The 13406-nt window shown below is 41.7% G+C and overlaps 1 non-coding gene across 1 annotated transcript; it reads right to left on the bottom strand.

The window, feature by feature from the left end:
• Window positions 1-4682: 4682 nt before the first annotated feature.
• Window positions 4683-4754, bottom strand: trnag-ucc (transfer RNA glycine (anticodon UCC)). Its single transcript has one exon. It is a non-coding gene; the product is annotated as a tRNA-Gly (tRNA).
• Between the last annotated feature and the right edge of the window lie 8652 nt (window positions 4755-13406).

The following is a 13406-nucleotide window of genomic DNA, read 5'->3' as shown; positions in this document are numbered from 1 at the left end:
AAAGACCATATGAAGGGCCATACAAAGTCGTCCAACATTCAGGATATACTTTCACACTGGACATCGGTGGTAAGAGGGATCTGTTTTGCGGTGAACAGGTTAAAGTCAGCCCACCTCAACTCCACCAAACCAGTAGTTGTGGCCCATCCCAAGAAGCAAGGCCACCCGGCAAAAAAAGGACATTGGCACCAGTTCTGGGGGGGGGGGCTGTGTGGCAGTACGCCATTAGGCAGGCGAACCAGACCCGCTTGTCATGCACGCGGTGGTGCAACCGGCCAAAATGGTGGGAAAGGAGCGCAGTTTAGAGGCCTCCCATTATCAGGCACTGAGAGGCTGAGACCGAGGGGAAGCCCCTCCCTCAACCAAACAACAAGGCGCCGCGGTGGTGTTAACGGGGTATTGAGAGAACAAATGTGACGATGTACATTGATGAGAATGTAGAGATTTGACTGACATCATGGGTGTAAAATATTTTAATTCTTTTCTTGTATGTAATTTTTTTTCTAGACAAGGTATGTCTAATGACCATGTGTAGATGTGACAAAGTGCCACAAGTGGTGGGAACAATGTAACAATGAATATTAATGACTGACACTATGAGTCTTGGATGGTTTTCTTGCTTGTAAATAATTTATTGTGAATAAAGCATATTTTTTTGGAAAAATATCTGTAACGGAATAAATCATTCAAAAATATTTATATTTAGTTATTTTAAATTATATCTTAATGTGATTATTATGAGCTGTGGCACGAGATTGTGGACCGGTGAATGGTGTATGGGAGTCTGTACAACGTGGGAAAGGTATAAATGTCAGGGTGCGGGGCACAGTGGCCATCTACAGGTTATTGATGGGACTGCAGCAACAATGCATCACCAAGGACTGGATCAAATCCAGACAGATTCCAGCTGCAGCAAAAATCCTCAAGTTGGGATTTAACAGAATTCCCACTGTAGGCCTTGCCAGTGATCACCAGTCGTCGTTGGCAAGTGCTGGTGAAAGGAAAGCTGATGGTTGGCGGAGCCCTGTCCTCCATCACTGCCGACACCCAGCAAACGAACACATTGAAAAATTCCACGTCCCACTGAAGTTGTTGATCTTGGCAATCGGTTCTGGTCATCCCTGCGACTGGCTGGAAACTGGGCTTCTGAGAAATGACAGCGGAGAAACTCCCCAAGGCATCTCCTCCTGCACGATCAGCCCATTCTCTGTTGCGTTTTCTTAAATAACTGCAAGCCTCAGGTCTTCGTTAAGAGGGGCTGGAGGCAGGCGCGATGGTAGCATTTCAGAGGCTTCCAGATAGATGGGAATATGCAGAGAACGGAGGATATGGATCATGCTCAGGCAGAAGGGGTTTAGTTTAATTTGGGCATCATGTCCGGTGACCATGGGCTGAAGGGCCTCTCCTTGCGTTGTACTGTTCACTGGTAGATTGAGCATTGGTCCATTTCAGGCTGAGATATTTGAACCCTACAGCTCCAAGTGCTGGCTCACCTGCGTTAACAAAACCTGGGACTTCAGGGTCCATCTTACAGGATGTCCTGTGTCATGGGTGTCTTCAGCCAGTTGTAATAGTGCTTAACTTCACCCCATTGAACCACAACAAGCCCCCAACCCACCCCCCCCCCCCATCCCTACTGCAGGGGGCGACCTCTGTACCTGGAGAAGAACATGGGAGGACAGGGCAACACCTGATCGGCTGTCAATCAGCCGACCTGAATGGGCCAAGCCCCACCCGGTCGGCTGTCAATCATCCTCCGGGATATAAGCTGGGTCCGGCCCTTCAAAGCCAGTCTCAGAGCTTACAACAGTATTCTCACAGCAGCACTGTGAAGGTTTATGTTGAATAAAGCCTGTAGAACAGACTTTATGTTTTGTGTGTTTGCTTCTGTTCAATAGTGCACTACATGATCCCTTCCCCCCCCCCACCCCCACCCAAAAACATCTGGGAAGAGCAGGGAAACAAATCAAATGAAAGAAATAGATACATAAAATGCATGTGAGAGATAATACAATATAGGAAGTAAAGCTAGTATGAATGAAATAAGGAATACTGCACTGGACTAGAGGAAGTTAAGTAAGTGCTGAGTAGGGATGAATTCCGATAAGAGTGTGAGGAAGGGTTACGCAAGTATAATAGAACAAGGGTCTTATAGCGATAGAAAGAAATAGAAAGTTCTGCATATAGAATTAGTTCCTTGGGGATGAGATGTGTGAATAAGGACAAAGGCAGATTCATGAATAAGGACAATGACATGATGGGACCCAGACAGGATACCCCAAGGTCTTTCAAGTTTACAAGAAACTGCACGTAGGCAGACAGAATTACCAAATGCCTAACCCATCCAGGGGGCAGAAGAATGTTAGTGCGGGGGAGGGTACCTCTACACTGAAATGAACTGTATAAAAGTTGAGTGAGCCCCAGTATGTGTGTGTATTCCCAGGGTAAGGGGAAGCACCCAACTTTGCACTGTTGTACAAATAAATGTTCTTTGTTCTCAATTTTTGTCTCGAGCAAAATCTGCGAAGGTACTTCTGTTTCTCTCATGCAGGACAAACTTAGCATGTTGGTTGGGTGGCCAGAGTCATGGTTAATGTTGAGAGTTATCATTAACAGAGTTAAGCATTTGTTTCAACATCAGAGAAAGATTTCCTTTTACAAAAAATCAATCAGACTGATGAGTTCCCTGTTTCCATCTGAATCACACTTGATGCAGAGACTGGGGACCTGTTCTGGTGGTGCAGTAAGCTCCAGTGGTTCTACTGCCCTCTGCCCGCGTTCACCAGCTCCGCAGGCTGGCAGCCAGTGACTAAACCTCGTACAATTTTTCAGCAGGAAGAGTATCACAGGATCTGCAGGTGCCTGAATCTCGAGCAAGCAAATGAGGACCTGGAGGAAGTGGTCTCCTCGACAATGGAAAGACTGGATGAGGTCTGGGCGATCACTTCGTTGAGCACCTCGGCTCTGTCCGCTGCAATAGCGGCGATCACCAAGTGGCCATCCACTTGAATACCCTGTTCCATTCCCTTGCTCGTCACCTCTATCGTTCATACCATGGTAAAGACAAGATGGCGTTTCTCCAGGACCACAAAACATATTTACATAAATATAAGTTAGAATAGAAGTTAAACGCATTAAAATATTGAGACATACTGTAAAACTTCATGATATACTATCCACATATGTTCTGGGAATTCAGGAGCTTGATGGCTTGGGAGAAAAAAAACTTGCCATGGTACCTCCTATCAGACAGTTTACATGAGGGGTGTGTGGACCCTTCACAATGTTTGCTGCCTTTCGTCTGCATCGAGTGTTGTGATGTCCTTCACGGTAGGAAGAGAGTCCTCAATGATCTTCTCCACTGACTTCACCATAGGGCGATCATAACTGTTTTGGCAAGAGATTAAGTGAAAGGCAACACTTGCACCTGCACAACATTCCCTCAGCCCTGCGGTGAAGTGTCAGGGCCTGCTAGCAGAGCGGATAGCGGCCAAGTTTGCACGACCTCCTCGTGTCAGCACCTCAGACAGTGCGTGGCCCACGGGTGGATGCACCCAATGGAGCTCACCCGTCCATCCAACAACCACCTTCACCGGCCCTTGGACAATCTGACACACAACTGCGCCGGTTCCGAGCTCGTCTTCCTGCTGCGGATTCCCTCCTCCTTTTGGTCTCCGCTCTCCCGTATCAAGCTTGGTCACCCCTGGGGTTTTACCTGATCAGAGATATCCCCTGACATGCCCCCCCCCCCCCTGCTGCTTTGGATGCTGGAATCGGAGGCTAAGCATAATCTGCAGGAGAGACTAAATAATGGGACCGATGCCGGATTGGGGGGGTGGGGTACAGCATAAACTGCCTCCCAGTTGACCCGGCTTCGGATTCCCGAGCATCGCAAAGGAAGAAATGTACAGGGGTTTGCGCGAGTACCCACCCCCCCCCCCCCCCCCACGCGCTGCACCCCGATGCTTTGAGTCATCTCCCCGCAGGGCAGCGTGTTTGGAGCAACCCCCCCCCCCCCACTGCTTCTGATTGACCCGCGGTTGCCACTGTGTGTGCACCGCTTGTCGGCGGACGCACTATAAAATGCAAACGGTCCATCAGGTCGGCCAGCGAGGGTGGGGGGGAAATATTGCAATACCTTCCCTTTGCAAACCCCGGACCTGCCCGCGCCGAGCAGAAGCCTCGGTGGGTGGACAGAACTGGGGCGTGGATAGAGGCGTCTTCCGGTAGATAGAGGCGTCTTCTCTGCTGCTCATACCGCCGGTGGAATAAATGTTTCTATGAAAAAAATGTTTCGGCAGCAACTAGATGGGCTGAAGGGCTTATGTGGTGTAAAATGAAGCGTGGTGAGGGGGGGGGGGTGTTGGCCTGCACCCGACAGTACGGAGGAGTTGCTTGTCTCTAAGTTTAAGGGCGATGGCCCCGATTAAACCACCGCTGTGCCGGTTAACAGGGTGAGATTCGGCTGGTGGGGATGTTACATACTTTGGGCGCTCAGCTTCGGCGAGGGCAGCGTTTACAAGGGGAAGGGCTGAGGTCCTGCTCCCGCCAGCGGTGCGAGCGCACACCCCCACCCGGGGGGACCGGGAGGAAATGAAGCGAAGGTTCATGAAATCATTGTAACACTTGGGTTAAACCCCTGTCTATTTTTTTTCCTTCTTCTATTCCCGATGTAAAACAGTTGCGATGGCCGGGAATCGAACCCGGGTCAACTGCTTGGAAGGCAGCTATGCTCACCACTATACCACCATCGCAGCGCTGAAATGAAGAGTGAATGCACACGTTATATCATACGTTAGAGCAGTAAATGTACCTTTGTATATATCATTTCAGACTTGTTTTAAGCCTATTTCGTTACACCATTTTCTAAAGTAGTGCAACAAAATATGACAGGCACTGGTGGGTGCAGAATGTGACATCACCCTAACTTTTCTTTTGCTCCCATTATTTCTTCAATTTAATGCATTTTTGACTGGTCCCAGGAATTAGGTTGTGAGAGATAATAGATTATAGGAAGTAAAGTTAGTATGAATAAAATAAAGAATAATAGACTAGACTAGAGGAAGTTAAGTAAGTGCTGAATAGGGAATAAAGGTCTTATAGTGATAGACAGAATTAGAAAGTTCTTCATATAGAATTATCCTGGGGGTTGAGATGTGTGAATAAGGACAAAGCCAGATTCATGAATAAGGACAATGACATGATGGGACCCCGACAGGATACCCCATGGTCTTTCAAGTTTACAGAAACTGCACTTAGGCAGACAGAATTACCAAATGGCAAACCAATCCAGGAGGCAGAAGAATGTTAGGGGGGGGGGGGAGGATACCTCTACATTGAAATGAACTGTATAAAAGTTGGGTGAACCCCAGTATGTGTGTGTATTCCCATGGTAAGGGGAAGCACCCAACTTTGCACTGTTGTGCAATAAATGTTCTTTGTTCTCAATTTTTGTCTCGAGTGAAATCTGTGAAGGTACTTCTCTTTCCCACAAGGTGGATTCCTGGGGAGAAGGGATTGATGTCTGAAGATAAGAGTTTGGGGATTTTTTTTCTCCCTGGGGTAATGCAAGGCTAAGGGGCAAACATACAAGAGCGTAGGAAGTCGGCCGTCTGGCCCGTCAAACTTGCTCACGGCAGATCTGTCCCTGGAATCAGCTCCACCCATTCCCCAACAGTAATACAAAAATCCATCTAAGCCGTGTCTTAAAAATATTTCATGAGGCAGCCTCCACTGCATCCCGTCGTGGACTCCTCTACATCAGACACTGGATACAGACTGGGAGATGCTTTCGTTAAGGTCTGACCACTGCAATAACAAGGACCTCCAAGTGGCCAACTATTTTAATTCCACACACTGTCCATCATTTCTATCCATGGCCTCATGCACCGCCAACCCCACAAATTTGGAGGAATAACCACCAATATTCTGCCTTGGCGCTCTCCAGCCAGGCGGCATTAACATCAACTCTTCAGATTTCTATTAAAACCATCCCCAGAGTCTCTCTTCCCTATCCCTCTCCTTCCTGTTCCCCTATCATCTCAGCTTTTTTTTTTCCTTCTTCTACCCTCTCACCTAGATCCCCTTACCTGTTAGCCTGTGCTTTTCTTCCTGCCCCTTCCTAATTCCCTCCTCCCTCCCCCATCTCCACCCCACCTTTTTATTCAGGCTGCTTCTTGTTTAGACTTGGATGAAGGGTTCAGGCCCCAAACATTGTTTATCCTTTACTTCCTACAGATGATGCAGGACCTGCTGAGTTTCACTCGCACTTGGGCAGGAAATTCCACAGATTCATCATTCTCGGGGTAAAGCAGTTCTTCCACACCTCCACCTTAAATGTACTCCACTGAATCTTGAGGCTACATCCCCCAGTTCCAGTCTCACCTATCAGAGGAACTACTTTCCTGCCTCTGTCAGACCTAACCTTTGCATAATTTTCTGTTTCTATGAAATCCTGTCTTATTCTTCACAATTCCAGCAAGTATAGTCCCAGGCAACTCGATCTCTTCTCCCTCATCTCAGAATCAACCTAGTGGAGTGCAAAATCACGAAAGGTAAGGTCAAAGTCTTTTTCCCAGGCTAGGGGTCCAAAACTTGAGGGCAAAGGTTTAAGTTGAGAGGGGAAAGATTGAACACAAAGGTGGTGGTGGAATGATCTGTCAGAAGTGGTAGAGGCAGGGACAATTAACAAAGAATTAGAGCAGTGGTTTTCAAGTTTTTTCTTACATGCCGCTAAGTACTCCCTATGCCATCGGTGCTCTGTGATTCGTAAGGGATTGCTTAAAGTGGTATGTGAGACCACCTGCAAATTGGAGGAACAAAACATCATCTTCTGACCAGATGGCATTAATATAGACTTCTCTGGTTCTCGTTAAAACTCCCTCCTCCCCCTCCCACCCCACTTTCCCTATCACCTTCCTCCCTTTTCCCCGTCTCCTATCACACAAACATGATAAATTCTTACCAAGACCATTAATATATCCAATTAACACCTTGTGTTGGTCTGGATTTCTCCTGCAGCCAGCATTGTCTGAATTCTGAGACCTTCTGCTTCTGGCTCATTTTTCTTATTCCTCGAAGAAGGGCTCAGGTCCGAATTGTCAGCAATATATCTTTGCTTTTTTTGGGACTCAAAAGACCAGCTGAGATCCTCCAGCATTTTCACTACAATCACAGCATCTGCAGACTTGCGCGTTTCACGCAGTGTGGAAGGGAACAGCAGGAGGTGGAGAGTTGCCATCAGCCGCCAGCCTTGTACTGTGGTGGCAGTAGTGGGTTTGGGAAGTGCTGTCAGCATAATCTGTGCTAGAACTTGCAGTGCATTTTATGTATTGCAATGCATTGTAATTTTGGGACTGTCGTGGGAGATGAGAGAGCTGTGCATGTTGGAAACCAGCTTTGGTGAGTGTTTTAAAAGGCAATGGAAGCCAATTTAAGTGTTAAACAGAATGGTGATTGATGGGAGTAAGTACTACTGATAAGCGGTAGTGACAAATGAAAAGGGGGAAGCTTAAATACAGTGGCCAGTGTGTGAATGGCTCAGAGTAGGAAAGGGACTTTGAGGCTTTTACTCACATGAGGCTGAGGAGGAGCTTGTTTCTAGCAAGGCAAGGCCTTTGTATTGAAACAAGGAATAGGTAATGGAGACAGCGCTAGGGCAATGGTATGGTACAATTACAGTAGGTGGGAAATCTTGGATAGCACAATTATTCCTGATGACTACACCTGAAGGAGGTGCATCCTACTGTCGCTCTTGGGAGACCAAATTAGGGAACTGGAGCTGGATGAACTCTGATCATTCAGGAGGAAGAGGCAGTGATAGAGAGGAACTTCAGGGAGACTATTACCCCATAAGTCAGGAGGCAGTAGCTGGGTTAGGAGAGGGAAGGGAAATAAGCAAACAGATGTTACAGAGTCCAGAGGACCCCAAAAACTAGCCGCAATAGACATGCACCACAACACAGAATTACTTAAACTAAAGTGGTTTTTAATTATAATTGAACAAGAAAACAGAATTAAACTTCAACTTATTACTATCGAGGAGTCACGTGATGGAGTAGTGGCCGGACGGTGAACTCCAGCCCTCTCCAGAAAAGTCGGAAAAAACAAAGGAAAACACAAAGGCACAGAAATAAAAGTTAAAGAAAAGTGAGTATAAAGGTGGAAAGAAGATGGCGACAAAAAAAGAAAAATCGAAATCAACGGTAAGAAGAGAGGAAGAGAAGACAACGGAGGAAGAAGGAGAAGGCCTTACCTGTTCGAAGAGGCCCGTGGTGGAGAGAGAAACCCGCTCCCTCAGGTCGATAGAAATTGGACTACAAAAATGGCTCGCTGAGCCGAGTAAAAGTGCGCAACCGCACATGCATGAAAAAAAACACACCGACGGGAGGGGGGACCAGCTGGGGAGTTGATCTCCACAGCCGGCAACGACAGCTGCAGAACACCTGCAGCAAGAAGAGAACACAGAAGACAATGGAAACAAGAAAGAAGAGAAGAAAAGGGCAACAAAGAAACAACAGATGGCCAACTCAGAGGAAGAAGAAGAGGAAGAGGAAGAGTACAGTGAAATAGAAGAAGAAAAGAAAGGCAAGATAAAGGATATACTTTCTCTTATTAAAAAATACATGGAGTCATTTAAAGAATGGCAAACACAGGAATTTAATGATTTAAGAAGAAGAATAAACAATACAGAAGAGAAAATGAATAAAATAGATATGACCTTAACAGAAATGGGAAAGAAAATGGACAAGATGGAAGAGCGGGCAGTAGCAGTAGAAATGGAGGTAGAGGACTTAAAAAAGAAATTGGAGGAATCTAATAAAAAAAGTTATAGAGACACAAGAACTGTTAGCTCAGAAAATAGATATAATGGAAAACTATAACAGAAGAAATAACATAAAGATAGTGGGCCTTAAGGAAGATGAAGAAGGCAAGAATATGAGAGAGTTTATAAAAGATTGGATCCCTAGGATCCTAGGATGTCCAGAACTACAGCAAGAAATGGAAATAGAAAGGGCGCATAGAGCATTGGCTTTTAAACCACAACCACAACAAAAACCAAGATCTATTTTAGTAAAATTCCTAAGATATACTACAAGAGAAAAGGTACTGGAGAAGACAATGGAAAAAGTAAGAGAGGGCAACAAGCCACTGGAGTACAAAGGGCAAAAAATCTTCATTTATCCAGATATAAGTTTTGAACTCCTAAAGAAGAGAAAGGAGTTCAATACAGCAAAGGCGATTTTATGGAAGAAAGGGTATAAATTTATACTAAAGCATCCAGCGGTATTGAAAATATTTATTCCAAGAAAACAAAACAGACTATTCTCGGATCCAGAAGAAGCACGAAAATTTGCAGAACAATTACAAAATAGACTGAGGGATGAAGACGTGTAATGAGAGTAAAAATGATCACGATTGATATGTATGTGGGTAAAGAGGTATAAGAGTGTATATGTATAATGTGCATACGTGAATGTATCTGTATTTAGAGGAAAATATAGATAGTACAGACAAGAATTAATAAGGGAAGGTAATGGAATAGAGGGAATAAGGAGGGAACTAAAAGAGTGACCTTTGTTACATGTGAAAAGTGAAATCTTTTCTGGGGGGGGCTGGGTGGGGGGGAGTTGTGGTCACTGCAAAATCAGTTGACGCTTGCGAGTGGATTCGCAAATCCAAATGGAGAGGGGAGATGTGGTTGTCCGACAAGGGATAAAGGACAACTCAGGAGGGGAAGGGGAGATTGGGGCTAAAGAAGTTATAAATAGGAGAATAAGGAAAATGATTGATGTTTTAGGAATGTTGTCTTATAAAGGGTTTAAAATAAGAAAACAGAAATGGAAAAGGAGGAAAGGTAATGATGGAAAAACGGAAAGGGAAGATAAACAAAGTATAAAATGGCTACGTTGAACTATATGACTTTAAATATTAATGGAATACATAACCAAATTAAAAGGAAGAAATTGCTAAATTTACTGAAAAAATAAAAAATTGATATAGCATTTGTCCAAGAAACACACTTAACTGAATTGGAGCACAAGAAATTAAAGAGAGATTGGGTAGGACATGTAACAGCAGCATCGTATAATTCAAAAGCAAGAGGAGTGGCTATATTAATTAGCAAAAATGTGCCATTTAAAATAGAAGAGGAAATAATAGATCCAGCAGGGAGATATGTAATGATAAAATGTCAGATATATTCGGAGTTTTGGAATCTACTCAATGTATATTCACCTAACGAAGAAGATCAAAAGTTTATGCAAGATATCTTTTTGAAGGTAGCTAATACGCAAGGGAACATACTAATAGGAGGGGATTTCAACCTGAATTTGGATTCAAATATGGATAAAACTGGGAAAAAAATTAACAGAAAGAACAAAGTAACCAAATTTATAATTAAATCAATGCAAGAAATGCAACTTTTGGATATATGGAGGAAACAAAACCCAAAAGAAAAGGAATATTCATATTACTCGGCTAGACATAAAACATACTCAAGAATAGACCTATTTTTGTTATCAGCTAGTATGAAAGATAGAGTAAGAAAAACAGAATATAAAGCTAGAATACTATCGGATCATTCACCCTTAATATTGACAGTAAAGCTAGAGGACATCCCTCCAAGAATGTATAGATGGAGATTAAACCCCATGTTACTTAAAAGGCAGGATTTTAGAGAATTTATTGAAAAACAATTAAAAATGTATTTTGAAATAAATACGGAATCATTGGAAGATAAGTTTATACTATGGGATGCAATTAAAGCATTCATTAGAGGGCAAATAATAAGTTATGTAACCAAGTTGAAGAAGGACTATAATCAGGAAATAGAGCAGTTGGAAAGGGAAATAGTAAATATAGAAAAAAAATTAGCAATGAAGGATGATACAACTAAAAGAAGAGAATTGGCGGATAAAAAAATAAAATATAAAACACTACAAACATATAAGGTAGAGAAGAACATAATGGACAAAACAGAAATATTATGAACTGGGTGAAAAAACGCACAAAATCCAAGCATGGCAGCTTAAGACAGAACAAGCTAAAAAAATGGTATTGGCATCAAGAAAAAAAGACAAACAAATTACATATAATCCAAAAGAAATTAAGAAAAACTTTAGAGAATTCTATGAACAATTATACCGAACTGAAAACGAAGGGAAAGAAGGGAAAATAGAGGAATTTTTGACTAAAATTGAACTACCAAAACTACAAATAGAGGAACAAAATAAATTAACAGAACCATTTGGAACAGTAGAAATACAAGAGATAATTAAAAAATTACCAAATAATAAGACACCAGGAGAGGATGGATTTCCAATAGAATTCTACAAAACATTTAAAGACTTATTAATTCCGCCCCTCCTGGATGTAATCAACCAGATTGATGAAACACAAAGCTTACCAGATTCATGTAAAACAGCAATAATTACAGTAATACTAAAACAAGGGAAAGATCCACTCTCACCAGCGTCATATAGACCAATATCTTTACTAAACACAGATTATAAGATAATAGCTAAACTATTAGCAAACAGATTAGCAGAGCAGGTACCGAAAATGGTAAATTTAGACCAAACTGGATTTATCAAAAAAAGACGCACAACAGACAATATTTGTAAATTTATTAACTTAATTCATGCAGTAGAAGGAAATAAAGCACCTGCAGTAGCAGTTGCTTTAGACGCAGAGAAGGCCTTCGACAGAGTAGAATGGAATTATTTGTTCAAAGTATTGCAAAAATTCAGTTTACCGGAGAAGTATATTAATTGGATTAAAGCATTATATAAGTGACCGTTAGCGAAAGTGACAGTAAATGGACATGTATCAAAGCAATTTAACTTAAGCAGGTCAACGCGGCACCTTTATTGTTTGCGTTAGCTATAGAACCACTAGCAGAATTGATAAGAATAGATAATAATATAAAAGGAATAAAAATAAAAGACAAGGAATATAAAATCAGTCTATTTGCGGATGATGTTATAGTGTACTTAACAGAACCAGAACTATCAATAAAAGAATTATATAAGAAATTGAAGGAATATGGAGAAGTGTCGGGTTACAAGATAAACGTAAATAAAAGTGAAGCAATGCCTATGAATAATGCGGATTTCTCAAAATTTAAGAAGGAATCTCCATTTAGATGGCAAATGCAGGCAATAAGATACCTAGGTGTACAAATAAACAAAAATCTCGGCCAATTATATAAACTCAATTATTATCCACTAATGAAAAAATTACAGGACGATTTAGAGCATTGGAAAGATTTACCACTAACACTAATAGGAAGGATAAACTGTATTAAAATGAACATTTTTCCAAGGATATTATACTTATTTCAGGCATTGCCAATACAACTGACAGAAAAATTCTTCAAAGAGTTAAAGAAAATAATAAGGAAATTTTTATGGAGAGGGGGGAAACCGAGAATAGCACTAGATAAATTAACAGAATGGTATAAACAAGGAGGCTTGCAATTCCCAAACTTTAAAAATTATTATAGAGCCGCACAATTAAGATACCTAACAGATTTTTATCAAACAAGGGAAAAACCAGACTGGACGAGATTAGAATTAGATAAAATAGGGGAAAAGATACCTGAACACATATTATATAAATGGGACGAAAAATTGGTACAACATAGAACTTCTCCAGTATTACATCATCTCCTCAATATTTGGAAGAAGATTCATGTAGAAAGAAATAAAACAAATTATCAATTACCAAAACTAATATTGACGCAAAATAAGTTACTCCCTTTTACAATAGATAACCTTTCCTTTAGAGAATGGGAAAAAAAAGGGATTAAAAGAATAGAAAATTGTTTTTCAGGAAGTAGATTCTTATCCTTTGAACAAATGAGAGATAAGTACAATATAACTCAAGATACAGCGCTGGCATATTACCAATTGAGATCCTACTTGAAAGATAAATTAGGAAGCAGTTTGAGTTTGCCAGAGGGAAGTAACCTTGAATATGTGATTACAGATACAATGTTAATCAAAAGATTTATAACAAATATGTATATTAAACTGCAAGAAAAGGAGAATGAGGAAACAAATGGTAAAACTAAACAAAAATGGGAACAAGATTTAAATATAAAGATAAAAAAGGAAACATGGGAGAAATTATGTTCTGGAACGATGAGAAATACAATAAATACGAGGCTACGTATGATACAATATAACTGGTTACACAGACTATACATTACACCTCAAAAGTTAAATAAATGGGACCCAACAGTATCTGATAGATGTTTTCAATGTAAAAAAGAAATGGGAACAACAATTCATGCAATCTGGACATGTGAGAAAGTAGAAAAATTTTGGGAAGATCTCAATCAGATATTAAATAAAATAACAGAAAACAATATACCAAAGTATCCAGAGATCTTTCTCCTAAGT

This window comes from Narcine bancroftii, chromosome 3 (assembly GCF_036971445.1).
Source record: "Narcine bancroftii isolate sNarBan1 chromosome 3, sNarBan1.hap1, whole genome shotgun sequence".
NCBI lineage: Eukaryota > Metazoa > Chordata > Chondrichthyes > Torpediniformes > Narcinidae > Narcine > Narcine bancroftii.
This window is presented reverse-complemented; position numbering and strand designations above follow the sequence as displayed.